The sequence below is a fragment of the Ranitomeya variabilis genome, chromosome 4 (assembly GCF_051348905.1).
Source record: "Ranitomeya variabilis isolate aRanVar5 chromosome 4, aRanVar5.hap1, whole genome shotgun sequence".
In the NCBI taxonomy this organism is placed as follows: Eukaryota; Metazoa; Chordata; class Amphibia; order Anura; family Dendrobatidae; genus Ranitomeya; species Ranitomeya variabilis.
Genome location: NC_135235.1, coordinates 314,440,806 through 314,454,505, shown reverse-complemented (window position 1 = coordinate 314,454,505; position 13,700 = coordinate 314,440,806). Strand labels below are relative to the sequence as shown.

At 45.7% G+C, this 13,700-nt stretch overlaps 1 protein-coding gene across 2 annotated transcripts in view; it reads right to left on the bottom strand.

The window, feature by feature from the left end:
• The window catches only part of MMEL1 (membrane metalloendopeptidase like 1), a 592,089-nt gene that overhangs the window by 177,589 nt on the left and 400,800 nt on the right, over positions 1–13,700 (bottom strand). The window lies entirely within an intron of this gene.

The window sequence follows — 13,700 nt, the reverse complement described above, 5'->3', positions numbered from 1 at the left end:
ACGAATGGAAAACTGCATTTAATACGCCTGAAGGCCATTTTGAAAACCTTGTGATGCCTTTCGGGCTTTCTAATGCTCCTTCTGTATTTCAGTCCTTCATGCATGATATTTTCCGCAATTATCTTGATAAATTCATGATTGTGTATTTGGATGATATTTTGATTTTTTCCGATGATTGGGAGTCTCATGTGAAGCAGGTCAGGATGGTATTCCAGATCCTTCGTGATAATGCTTTATTTGTGAAGGGGTCTAAGTGCCTATTTGGAGTTCAGAAGGTCTCTTTTTTGGGTTTTATTTTTTCTCCCTCGTCTATAGAAATGGATCCTATTAAGGTCCAAGCCATTCATGACTGGATTCAACCCACATCGGTGAAGAGCCTTCAGAAATTTTTGGGCTTTGCTAATTTTTATCGCCGTTTCATTGCCAACTTTTCTAGTGTGGTTAAGCCCCTGACCGATTTGACGAAGAAAGGCGCTGATGTGACAAATTGGTCCTCTGCGGCTGTTGAGGCCTTTCAGGAGCTTAAACGCCGATTTACTTCTGCCCCTGTGTTGCGTCAGCCGGATGTTTCTCTTCCTTTTCAGGTTGAGGTTGACGCTTCTGAGATTGGGGCAGGGGCCGTTTTGTCTCAGAGGAATTCTGATGGTTCTTTGATGAAACCATGTGCTTTTTTTTCCAGAAAGTTTTCGCCTGCGGAGCGCAATTATGACGTTGGCAATCGGGAGTTGTTGGCTATGAAGTGGGCATTTGAGGAGTGGCGACATTGGCTTGAGGGATCCAAGCACCGCGTTGTGGTCTTGACCGATCATAAGAATCTGATTTACCTCGAGTCGGCCAAGCGGCTGAACCCTAGACAGGCTCGATGGTCCCTGTTTTTCTCCCGTTTTGATTTTGTGGTCTCGTATCTTCCGGGATTTAAGAATGCTAAGGCTGATGCCCTCTCTAGGAGTTTTTTTGCCTGATTCTCCTGGAGTCCTTGAGCCGGTTGGCATTCTTAAAGAAGGGGTGATTCTTTCAGCCATCTCCCCTGATTTGCGGCGGGTGCTTCAGGAATTTCAGGCTGATAAACCTGACCGCTGTCCAGTGGGGAAGCTGTTTGTTCCTGATAGATGGACTAGTAGGGTAATTTCTGAGGTTCATTGTTCAGTGTTGGCTGGTCATCCTGGGATTTTTGGTACCAGAGATTTGGTTGCTAGGTCCTTTTGGTGGCCTTCCTTGTCACGGGATGTGCGTTCTTTTGTGCAGTCCTGTGGGACTTGTGCCCGGGCCAAGCCTTGCTGTTCCCGCGCTAGTGGGTTGCTTTTGCCTTTGCCGGTCCCTGAGAGGCCCTGGACGCATATTTCCATGGATTTTATTTCGGATCTTCCTGTTTCCCAGAAGATGTCTGTTATCTGGGTGGTTTGTGACCAGTTCTCTAAAATGGTCCATTTGGTACCTTTGCCTAAATTGCCTTCCTCCTCTGATTTGGTTCCATTGTTTTTTCAGCATGTGGTTCGTTTGCATGGCATTCTGGAGAATATTGTGTCTGACAGAGGTTCCCAGTTTGTTTCTAGGTTTTGGCGGGCCTTTTGTGCTAGGATCGGCATTGATTTGTCTTTTTCTTCGGCGTTCCATCCTCAGACAAATGGCCAAACTGAGCAAACTAATCAGACCTTGGAAACCTATTTGAGATGCTTTATGTCTGCTGATCAGGATGATTGGGTGGCTTTCTTGCCGTTGGCCGAGTTTGCCCTTAATAATCGGGCTAGTTCGGCTACTTTGGTTTCGCCTTTCTTTTGTAATTTTGGTTTTCATCCTCGTTTTTCTTCGGGGCAGGTTGAGCCTTCTGATTTTCCTGGTGTGGATTCTGTGGTGGACAGGTTACAGCAGATTTGGACTCATGTGGTAGACAATTTGACATTGTCTCAGGAAAAGGCTCAACATTTTGCTAACTGCCGTCGGTGTGTTGGTCCTCGGCTTTGGGTGGGGGATTTAGTCTGGTTATCTTCTCATCATGTTCCTATGAAGGTTTCTTCCCCTAAGTTCAAACCTCGGTTTATTGGTCCTTATAAGATTTCTGAGATTATCAATCCGGTATCTTTTCGTTTGGCCCTTCCAGCCTCTTTTGCCATCCATAATGTTTTCCATAGATCTTTGTTGTGGAGATATATGGTGCCCGTTGTTCCCTCTGTTGATCCTCCTGCCCCGGTGTTGGTTGAAGGGGAGTTGGAATATGTGGTGGAGAAAATTTTGGATTCTCGTTTTTCGAGGCGGAGGCTTCAGTATCTTGTCAAGTGGATGGGTTATGGCCAGGAGGATAATTCTTGGGTTGTTGCCTCCGATGTCCATGCCGCCAATTTGGTTCGTGCCTTTCACTTGGCTCGTCCTGATCGGCCTGGGGGCTCTGGTGAGGGTTCGGTGACCCCTCCTCAAGGGGGGGTACTGTTGTGAATTCCGCTCTTGGGCTCCCTCCGGTGGTTGTAAGTGGCACTTTTGTGAGTTCTGCTCTTGGGCTCCCTCCGGTGGATTTAAGTGGAACTGCTACTCCTTGGATTTAGCAGTCAGCAGCTGCTTCCACTGATCGTCTATTCTGGCTCGGCTATTTATCCTGGCTCTATCCTTCAGCCAGTGCCAGTTGTCAATGGTTCCTGATTGGATTCACATCTCTCTTGGATTTCCCTGATATTCTGACCAGTTCAGCAAAAATAAGTCCTTGCTTTGTTCTTTTGCTTTCCACTTTTTGTGGACTTAATCGTTTAGCACATTCTATGTTTTTTCTAGTCCAGCTTGTCAGTATGGATTTATTCAGTTAGGCTGGAAGCTCTGGGAAGCAGATTTACCCTCCACACCTTTAGTCAGGTGTGGAGATTTTTGTAAACTCTGTGGTGGATTTTTCTAGTTTTTAATACTGACCGCACAGTATTCTGTCCTGTTCTATCTATCTAGCTAGATTGGCCTCCTTTGCTACATCCTAGTTTCATTCTGTGTATGTCATTTCCCTCTCCACTCACAGTCAATATTTGTGGGGGGCTGTCTGTCCTTTGGGAATTTTCTCTGAGGCAAGATAGCTTTCCTGTTTCTATCTTTAGGGGTAGTTAGTTCTCCGGCTGTGACGAGGTGTCTAGGGAGTGACAGGAACATCCCACGGCTACTTCTAGTGTTGTGTTAAGCTCAGGAACTGCGGTCAGTACAGGTACCACCTTGTCATGGTTCCCAATGGCAGGGGAACGTCAGGACACATAAATAACGGACGAGCTCTTGGGTGATGGAATCTCGAGCTGACCGTGAGCTAAACCTACCACACAACTAATAGTGGCCGGGGGGCGTGCCTAAGTTTTATCCCTAGACGTCTCTCACCAGCCAGAGGACTAACTAACCCTAGTAGAGGAAAAAACAGACCTGGCTTACCTCTAGGGAAATTCCCCCGAAAAGGAGACAGAAGCCCCCCACATATATTGACAGTGAGTTCAGAGGAAAAGACATACGCAGTATGAAGGTAGGTTCAGCAAAGCGAGGTCCGCTTACTAGATAGTAGAAAGATACAAAATGGAACTGCACGGTCAGCTGAAAACCCTTTTAAAATACCATCCTGAAATTACTTTAAGACTCATGTGTCAACTCATGACACCGGAGTGGTAATTTCAGCCCACAAGAGCTTCCAGCTACAGAGAATGATATAACTGTAAACTGGAACAAAAAATGCAAACAAACTTAGGACTAAAAGTCCAACTTAGCTGATCAGTAGTCTAGGAGCAGGAACATGCAACAGAAAGGCTCTGGTTACATTGATGGTGGGCAAGGCAATGACTGAAGAGCAGGAATAAATAGGAACTCCCCACTACTGATGAAAACAGGTGAACTGAGAAAGAAAACACACCCGAGTCACCAGTACCACTAGCCACCACCAGAAGGAGCCCAAAAGCAGATTCACAACAGTACCCCCCCCTCAAGGAGGGGGCACCGAACCCTCACAAGAACCACCAGGGCGATCCGGATGAGCCCTATGAAAGGCACGAACCAAATCAGAGGCGTGAACATCAGAAGCTGTTACCCAAGAATTATCTTCTTGACCATAACCCTTCCACTTAACCAGATATTGTAGTCTCCGTCTGGAAATACGGGAGTCCAAGATTTTCTCCACAACATACTCCAATTCACCCTCAACCAGCACAGGAGCAGGAGGCTCGGTAGAAGGAACAACCGGCACCTCATACCTCCGCAACAACGACCGATGGAAGACATTATGGATAGCGAAAGATGCCGGAAGGTCTAAACGAAAGGATACAGGGTTAAGAATCTCCAAAATCCTATAAGGACCGATGAACCGAGGCTTAAACTTAGGAGAAGAAACCCTCATAGGGACAAAACGGGAAGACAACCACCCCAAGTCCCCAACACGAAGACGAGGACCAACACGACGACGGCGGTTGGCAAAATGCTGAGTCTTCTCCTGGGACAACTTCAAATTGTCCACCACCTGTCCCCAAATCCGATGCAACCTATCCTCCATAGAATCCACTCCAGGACAATCCGAAGACTCCACCTGACCGGAAGAAAAACGAGGGTGAAACCCCGAATTGCAAAAGAAAGGAGAAACCAAAGTGGCAGAACTAGCCCGATTATTGAGGGCAAACTCTGCCAACGGCAAAAAGGCAACCCAGTCATCCTGATCCGCAGACACAAAACACCTCAAATAAGTCTCCAAGGTCTGATTAGTTCGCTCCGTCTGGCCATTAGTCTGAGGATGGAACGCAGATGAAAAAGACAAATCAATGCCCATCCTAGCACAGAATGCCCGCCAAAATCTAGACACGAACTGGGTCCCCCTGTCAGAAACGATATTCTCCGGAATACCATGCAAGCGAACCACATTTTGAAAAAACAGAGGAACCAATTCGGATGAGGAAGGCAACTTAGGCAAAGGTACCAAATGAACCATCTTTGAAAAACGGTCACACACCACCCAGATGACAGACATTTTCTGAGAAGCAGGGAGATCAGAAATAAAATCCATAGAGATGTGAGTCCAAGGCCTCTTCGGAATAGGCAAAGATAACAACAATCCGCTAGCCCGAGAACAACAAGGCTTGGCCCGAGCACAAACATCACAAGACTGCACAAAAACTCGTACGTCTCGAGACAGGGAAGGCCACCAGAAGGACCTAGCCACCAAATCCCTAGTACCAAAGATTCCAGGATGACCTGCCAACGCAGAAGAATGAACCTCCGAGATGACTCTACTGGTCCAATCATCAGGAACAAACAGTCTACCAGGCGGGCAACGATCAGGTCTATCCGCCTGAAACTCCTGCAAAGCCCGTCGCAGGTCTGGGGAAACAGCAGATAATATCACCCCATGCTTAAGGATACCTGTAGGTTCAGAATCACCAGGGGAATCAGGCTCAAAACTCCTAGAAAGGGCATCTGCCTTCACATTTTTAGAACCTGGTAGGTATGAGACCACAAAATTAAACCGAGAGAAAAACAACGACCAGCGCGCCTATCTAGGATTCAGGCGCTTGGCAGACTCAAGATAAATCAGATTCTTGTGATCGGTCAATACCACCACCTGATGTCTAGCCCCCTCAAGCCAATGACGCCACTCCTCAAAAGCCCACTTCATAGCCAAAAGCTCCCGATTACCAATATCATAGTTTCGCTCGGCGGGCGAAAATTTTTGAGAAAAGAACGCACAAGGTCTCATCACGGAGCAGTCGGAACTTTTCTGCGACAAAACCGCCCCAGCTCCGATCTCGGAAGCGTCGACCTCAACCTGAAAAGGAAGAGCAACATCAGGCTGACGCAACACAGGGGCAGAAGAAAAGCGGCGCTTAAGCTCCCGAAAGGCCTCCACAGCAGCAGGGGACCAATCAGCAACATCAGCACCCTTTTTAGTCAAATCAGTCAAAGGTTTAGCAACATCCGAAAAACCAGTTATAAATCGACGATAAAAATTAGCAAAGCCCAAGAATTTCTGAAGGCTCTTAAGAGAAGTAGGTTGCGTCCAATCACAAATAGCCCGAACCTTGACAGGATCCATCTCAATGGAAGAAGGGGAAAAAATGTACCCCAAAAAAGAAATCTTTTGAACCCCAAAAATACACTTAGAACCCTTCACACACAAGGAATTAGCCCGCAAAACCTGAAAAACCCTCCTGACTTGTTGGACATGAGAGTCCCAGTCATCCGAAAAAATCAAAATATCATCCAGATACACAATCATAAATTTATCCAAATATTCACGGAAAATGTTATGCATAAAGGACTGAAAGACTGAAGGGGCATTTGAAAGACCAAAAGGCATTACTAAATACTCAAAATGGCCCTCGGGCGTATTAAATGCGGTTTTCCACTCATCCCCCTGCTTAAGTCGCACCAAATTATACGCCCCACGAAGATCAATCTTAGAGAACCACTTAGCCCCCTTTATTCGAGCAAACAAATCAGTCAGCAGTGGCAAAGGATACTGATATTTGACTGTAATTTTATTCAAGAGTCGATAATCAATACACGGCCTCAAAGAGCCATCTTTTTTAGACACAAAGAAAAAAACGGCTCCTAAGGGAGATGAAGAAGGACGAATATGTCCCTTTTCCAGGGACTCCTTAATATACTCTCGCATAGCAACATGTTCAGGTACGGATAAATTAAACAAACGACCCTTTGGAAATTTACTGCCTGGAATCAGATCTATGGTACAATCGCAATCTCTGTGAGGAGGGAGTGAACCAAGCTTAGGCTCCTCAAAAACATCACGATAATCAGACAAAAATGCCGGAATCTCAGAGGGAATAGATGATGAAATGGAAACCAAAGGTACGTCCCCATGAGCCCCCTGACATCCCCAGCTTAACACAGACATTGCTTTCCAGTCAAGGACTGGATTATGAGATTGTAACCATGGCAATCCGAGCACCAAAACATCATGTAGATTGTACAACACAAGGAAGCGAATCACCTCCTGATGGTCTGGAGTCATACGCATAGTCACTTGTGTCCAGTATTGTGGTTTATTACTAGCCAATGGCGTAGAATCAATACCCTTCAGAGGTATAGGGACTTCCAGAGGCTCTAGATTAAACCCACAGCGCCTGGCAAAGGACCAATCCATAAGACTCAAAGCGGCGCCAGAGTCGACATAGGCGTCCGCGGTAATTGACGATAATGAACAAATCAAGGTCACAGATAGAATAAACTTAGACTGTAAAGTGCCAATTGAAACAGACTTATCAACCTTCTTTGTGCGTCTAGAGCATGCTGATATAACATGAGTTGAATCACCACAATAGAAGCACAACCCATTTTTTCGCCTAAAATTCTGCCGTTCGCTTCTGGACAGAATTCTATCACATTGCATATTTTCTGGCGCCTTCTCAGAAGACACCGCCAAATGGTGCACAGGTTTACGCTCCCGCAAACGCCGATCAATCTGAATAGCCATTGTCATGGACTCATTCAGACCTGTAGGCGCAGGGAACCCCACCATAACATCCTTAATGGCATCAGAGAGACCCTCTCTGAAATTCGCCGCCAAAGCGCACTCATTCCACTGAGTAAGCACAGACCATTTACGAAATTTTTGGCAGTATATTTCAGCTTCATCTTGCCCTTGAGACAGGGCCATCAAGGCTTTTTCAGCCTGAATCTCTAAATTAGGTTCCTCATAAAGCAACCCCAAAGCCAGAAAAAACGCATCCACATTGAGCAACGCAGGATCCCCTGGCGCCAATGCAAATGCCCAATCTTGAGTGTCACGTCGCAGCAAGAAAATTACAATCCTAACCTGCTGTGCGGGATCTCCAGCGGAGCGAGGTCTCAGAGAAATAAATAATTTACAATTATATTTGAAATTCAAAAAACGAGATCTATCTCCGGAGAAAAATTCTGGTATAGGAATTCTAGGTTCAGATATAGGAGCATGTATAACAAAATCCTGTAAATCTTGAACTTTTGTGGCAAGATTATTCAAACCTGTAGCCAAACTCTGAGGATCCATTTTAAGCAGGTGAGATCAGAGCCATTCAAGGGTTAGAAGGAGAGGGAGACAAAGACTGCAATTAGAGCTGAAATGCAACTGATTCAACTATAGAGCAAGCACCAAGAAAAAAAAAAAAAAAAAAATTTGCAGATTTCTATTTCTCTCCTTTCTTCTGCCAACAGTTTTAACACTAGGCCGGCCATACTGTCATGGTTCCCAATGGCAGGGGAACGTCAGGACACATAAATAACGGACGAGCTCTTGGGTGATGGAATCTCGAGCTGACCGTGAGCTAAACCTACCACACAACTAATAGTGGCCGGGGGGCGTGCCTAAGTTTTATCCCTAGACGTCTCTCGCCAGCCGGAGGACTAACTAACCCTAGTAGAGGAAAAAACAGACCTGGCTTACCTCTAGGGAAATTCCCCCGAAAAGGAGACAGAAGCCCCCCACATATATTGACGGTGAGTTCAGAGGAAAAGACATACGCAGTATGAAGGTAGGTTCAGCAAAGCGAGGTCCGCTTACTAGATAGTAGAAAGATACAAAAGGGAACTGCACGGTCAGCTGAAAACCCTTTTAAAATACCATCCTGAAATTACTTTAAGACTCATGTGTCAACTCATGACACCGGAGTGGTAATTTCAGCCCACAAGAGCTTCCAGCTACAGAGAATGATATAACTGTAAACTGGAACAAAAAATGCAAACAAACTTAGGACTAAAAGTCCAACTTAGCTGATCAGTAGTCTAGGAGCAGGAACATGCAACAGAAAGGCTCTGGTTACATTGATGGCCGGCAAGGCAATGGCTGAAGAGCAGGAATAAATAGGAACTCCCCACTACTGATGAAAACAGGTGAACTGAGAAAGAAAACACACCCGAGTCACCAGTACCACTAGCCACCACCAGAAGGAGCCCAAAAGCAGATTCACAACACCACCTCCTCCAGAGCACGTCCCATGTTGCTCCTAAACCACCAGTTCATAACAGAGATCCTTACTCCATCGTTATTATGGCCTCCGGTATTCCTGCGCTTCAGAAGGGGCAGCCTCTCACAGGACAGAACTCCTTCTGGTTTCCTCTCCTTCTGCTATGACTTCGTTTCTCACTCACTGCAATACACTTCTCTTCTATGTCTCTTTCTTAGGATGCTGCCGCACGTGGGGCAGGCGCAGCTCCGTGGACCCTCGTCCTCCTCAGACCACAGTCTGGATCTGACTGGAACTCCCTCCAGCCAGCTCGATCTGGAGACCTTTCTCTCTTGGTCCCCAGCCAAGAACTCCCTAACTTTCCCTCCAACTACCAGTTTTACCTAACTCTGAGGAGTGGCCTAGTAGATAGAACCTTTGCTCCCCCTGGTGGCTGGAGTGTGAAGTGTTTTTTGTGTGGTTGTGATACCTGGACAGGAGATCTCCTTTATCGCCTTCAGATGCAATATCACTCCCCCTGGTGGAAGAATAATATTACTGCAATGACCAGGACTCTGGGGCGCTGTACATGCTCAGTGTGTGCAAGGCAGGACTTAGTCCCAGAAAAGCCTGCTCGCCGCTGACCAGTGCAGGCTACAACAGCAGAGCCTGGACAGGCAGCAGTAACCTTTTGCACAGAATCAGACTGAGTGAGACGCTGGGACCGACGTCTCCGCTGAGCAGGCTCTACTGCGGTCGATGTAGAATGGGAGACCACAGCAGACATGGCTCGAGATTCCCCCTGTGCAGTGGCGGGAACTTGACTCCTAACAAGGAGGCTCTGGGTGGAGCTGCGCTGCACAAGCACCAAAGCTGCAGGGGTCTGCAAACAGAGGAAGAAAGAACTACAGGCAGAGGTAGAAAGACTGAAGCTCGAAATTAATAAGCTGGAAGTGAGGGAAGCTTTTATCAGAGAAAAGAGTAGACCGTTAAAAAAAACAACTTATGAATGAAGACAAATTCAGAGATATGACTGATAACAGAAATCAAAGGCAGATGGGGCTGCAGCCTGAGAGCCAAGTGGATGATGATGAGGAGGATGATGACCAGCAGAAAGCCCTACCTGGCAACCTGCAAAGTCACCTGTAGGCCATGTGCCGCCAGCTCCCTGCGTGACAGGCAACAGTGACATCCGGTTGCAGTTTTGCTGGCTCAGGGGAGGACAGTGACAACAGCGGCCAGGGAGGGGCACTAAAGGCAGAAATAAAGCTGTAAGATGTCGGTGAAAAGTAAAGTAGTTATAGGACTGGTCAACACTATGAGGTCCCGGTAAAGATCCAGATTAGGGATCCTGGAGGTCATCATTTCCTTATACTCGCACCTTTTGGGGAAGAGTGATATTGATTGGGATGAGATGTGGGCTTTCCTGACTGAAGCCATCCCTGAACCAGAGGTAGACCCTTCTCTTGACATTTTGACAGAGATGATCAGGGAAGAGGAAGCTAAGTTGGCAATTGAAGGGCTTGCCCTAAAAATATTGTCTTGTCCAGATGGCTTAACATCTGAATTCTGTAAGACCTTCAAGGACACCTTGGTTCCCCTCTTGACTGAGGTATTCAATGAATGTCTTTTCTCAGGCACTCTTCCAAAGTCAATGAGGAGGTCTGCCCTGATTATCTTGTTAAAGGGTAATGACCCATCTTCCAGTTAGAATTTTAGTCCCATAGTGCTTCTCAATGCAGACAGGAAGGTTTCGTCAAAGGTGCTGTTTAAACAGCTGATGAAATTTGCACCCTGACTCTTTTCAGGGTGCCAGAATTGCTCTGTTCAAGGCCGCAGTACATTTAGTGCTGTCCTATGTTTCTTGTTTCTGAGAGGCAGTGCAGGGCTGGCCACTGGAAGAGGTATATGCTGTCAATGGACCAGGCAAAACCATTTGATTGGGTTAATCATGAATACCTCTAGTCTGTCCTTCTGAAGTATGGTCTGCCTGGGAGGTTTGTTTATGGCTTAAGATTTTGTACGCTGGGGCAGAGAGTTTCCTGCTTGTGAATGGTTGGATTGTCAGCTCTTTTGCAGTTGGGTCTGGTGTTGTCTATTGAGCTTGCTGCTGTGCATGTTTGCTATTGGCCCACTTCTTAGGAAGGACCAGGCAGCTCCGGAAGCCATTCTGGGGGTGGTGGCATATGCCGATGATGTCACAGTTTTTGTTTCATCTTATGAGGAGGCAGAGTGTGTGATGTCAGAGGTCTACCTCTGACATCACACACTCTGCCTCCTCATAAGATGAAATGCTACTTCAGGCATGCGTGACCAAGGTCAACAGGGATAATTGCATGAGTCTCTGGCTGGGAGGAGGAGATATTGGTTTTGATCTCCCAGACACCATTCCAGGACCCAAAGTCTCTGTAAAAGTCCTTGGCATCGAATTTGACCTGGGAGATTATCTCAAACAAAATTGGGACAGCAGTCTAGAGATCGCCACTCAGAAGGTGAACCAATGGAAGGGTTGGATTTTGACTCTAAGGGCTCATACTCACTTGCGCGAGACTCAGATGAGTCTTGTACAGCAATACCGGGCACTGCTGCCAGCACTCAGATCTGAGCGTGCGGCCGCATAGGAATACATGCAGCCGCACGCTCCGCTCCTCTGTGCCAGGTGCAGTGCCGGGTATTGCCGTGCGAGACTCATCCGAGTCTCGCGCAAGTGAGTATGAGCCCTTAGGGAAAGCATATACCTGATCAAAGCTTACCTGCTCCCTTTACTGATTTATATGGGCAGTGTGTGCACCTTGCCGGGGTCTCTCTGGACTCGAGTCTACAGTTTGTTCTTCCAACTGTTATGGGGGAACAGACTGAACCTGGTCAAGAGGGAGGTTACTTACAATACTAGGAGACTAGGAGGGTCGGGTATGGTCAACCATGTGGTATTCCTTTTGGATACCTTCATTAAGATCAATAATGCAAACCTCTGGAAAGAGAGGGCTCCTTCGTGGGTATTCTACTGTAGGGGCTAGTTTCAGCCTTTCTTCCAGGAAAGGGAGACGAGAGGGCAAGTGATTGATCTTTGCACACCGCATGGACATCTTCCAGCTTACGCTACCTTGGTTGTGAAGGTAATTTGCCTGTGGGATCTGTGAATGTGGGAGATCAGGACTCTGCCAAGGAAACTCCTTGACAAAAGGGTTCTGTTGACCCGTTTTCAGAGGCCTCTGGCGCTCAGAGACTGCCTAAGTCGGGACCCTGGGGTGGGTTTACATTTTCTGAATTCTAGAGTTCTGAAGTATAATACAGGATGTAAGTCAGGATTAGAACAGGATAAATAATGTAATGTATGTACACAGTGACTGCACCAGCAGAATAGTGAGTGCAGCTCTGGGATATAATACAGGATGTAACTCAGGATCAGTACAGGATCAGTAATGTAATGTATGTACACAGTGATTGCACCAGCAGAATAGTGAGTGCAGCTCTAAAGTATAACACGGGATGCAAATTAGGATCATGCAAGATAAGTATTGTAATATGATCACACAGTGACTCCACCACCAGAATAGCGAGTTCAGCTTAAGAGTTTATAAAGAAAAAGTGTTTGTTCAAAGTTACTCAATGTTCTCTGCAGATTTATTCAACATATAGACTGTAAAATAGGGAACATATGCTTCAACATTTTGTTTAGCTCAAAATATTCTGTCCTTATGCGACTGAAAGGCTGGATGTTTTCTCCATGCTCATAATTTAAAATCAGTAATGACTGCACCTGTATAGTGGACCCCAATGGGCCATCTGTGTAGTGTTATAATCTACAGAGGATGGAATGCCACTCACTGGAACTTTGCAAGCTTTAAAGTAACCAGCTGCAATTGAACTGTGATGATAAAAACATATTCTGTTTGGACAAGTTGTATCATGATGAGTGTTTCTGGAATACATAAGGAAAGGATGACTGTGAATGGTCATAGGACTTTAAGAAAACGGATGATGGAGAGCAAATTAGGATAGAATAGTATAGATAATGAATGAAAAGAATAAGATGGTTATAAAAAAAAATGAAAAACATTTGGAAATTCAAAATATGCAGTAACTGCAAAATTACTCTGCACGATGGGTATTAAAACATAGACATAGATACTGACTAGCACTGGAGTGGATTGACTCTCAGAGCCCTGCCTATTGACCACATTAGTTATGTGAGGTTGCTACACGGGAGCTCTGAGGATCGCCTCTTTTCTCCTGGAAAATGCTGTTCTTCTTTTGATTAGCTGGCCTGGTGCAACGTCACATCTGCGTCATGCCGCAACAATGATGATGAGGCGTTGATGGAGTCAAATAAGAGGCGAGTCTTAGGGCCTGTGCAGCAGCTAAAAATTATTGACATGGCTGATAGACCGGATCTTGGTAACAGGTTGCATAAACTTTACTGCTGAAGATATTGTGTATGTGGTGCATTGAAAAAGTATTCATACCACGTGAACTTTTCCACATTTTTTCAAGTTACACTCACAACTTAAATGTATTTCATTGGATTGTATGTGATATACCAACACAAAGTAACAAGTATTTGTGAAGTGTAATGGAAATGATGCATGGTTTTCTAATTACTTTAAAAATAAACATTTGAAAATTATGATGTGCATTTGTATTCAGTCCCTTTGTTCTGATACCCCTTAAATAAAATCCTGAGTGACCAATTTCCAAAAGAAGTCACATAATTAGTAAATTGTGTCCAACTGTGTGTTAATTTATCTAAGTATAATTACAGCTGTTCTGTGAAGGCCTCAAAGGTTGGTGAGAGATCATTAGAGAACAAACAGAATTATGAAAACCAAGGAA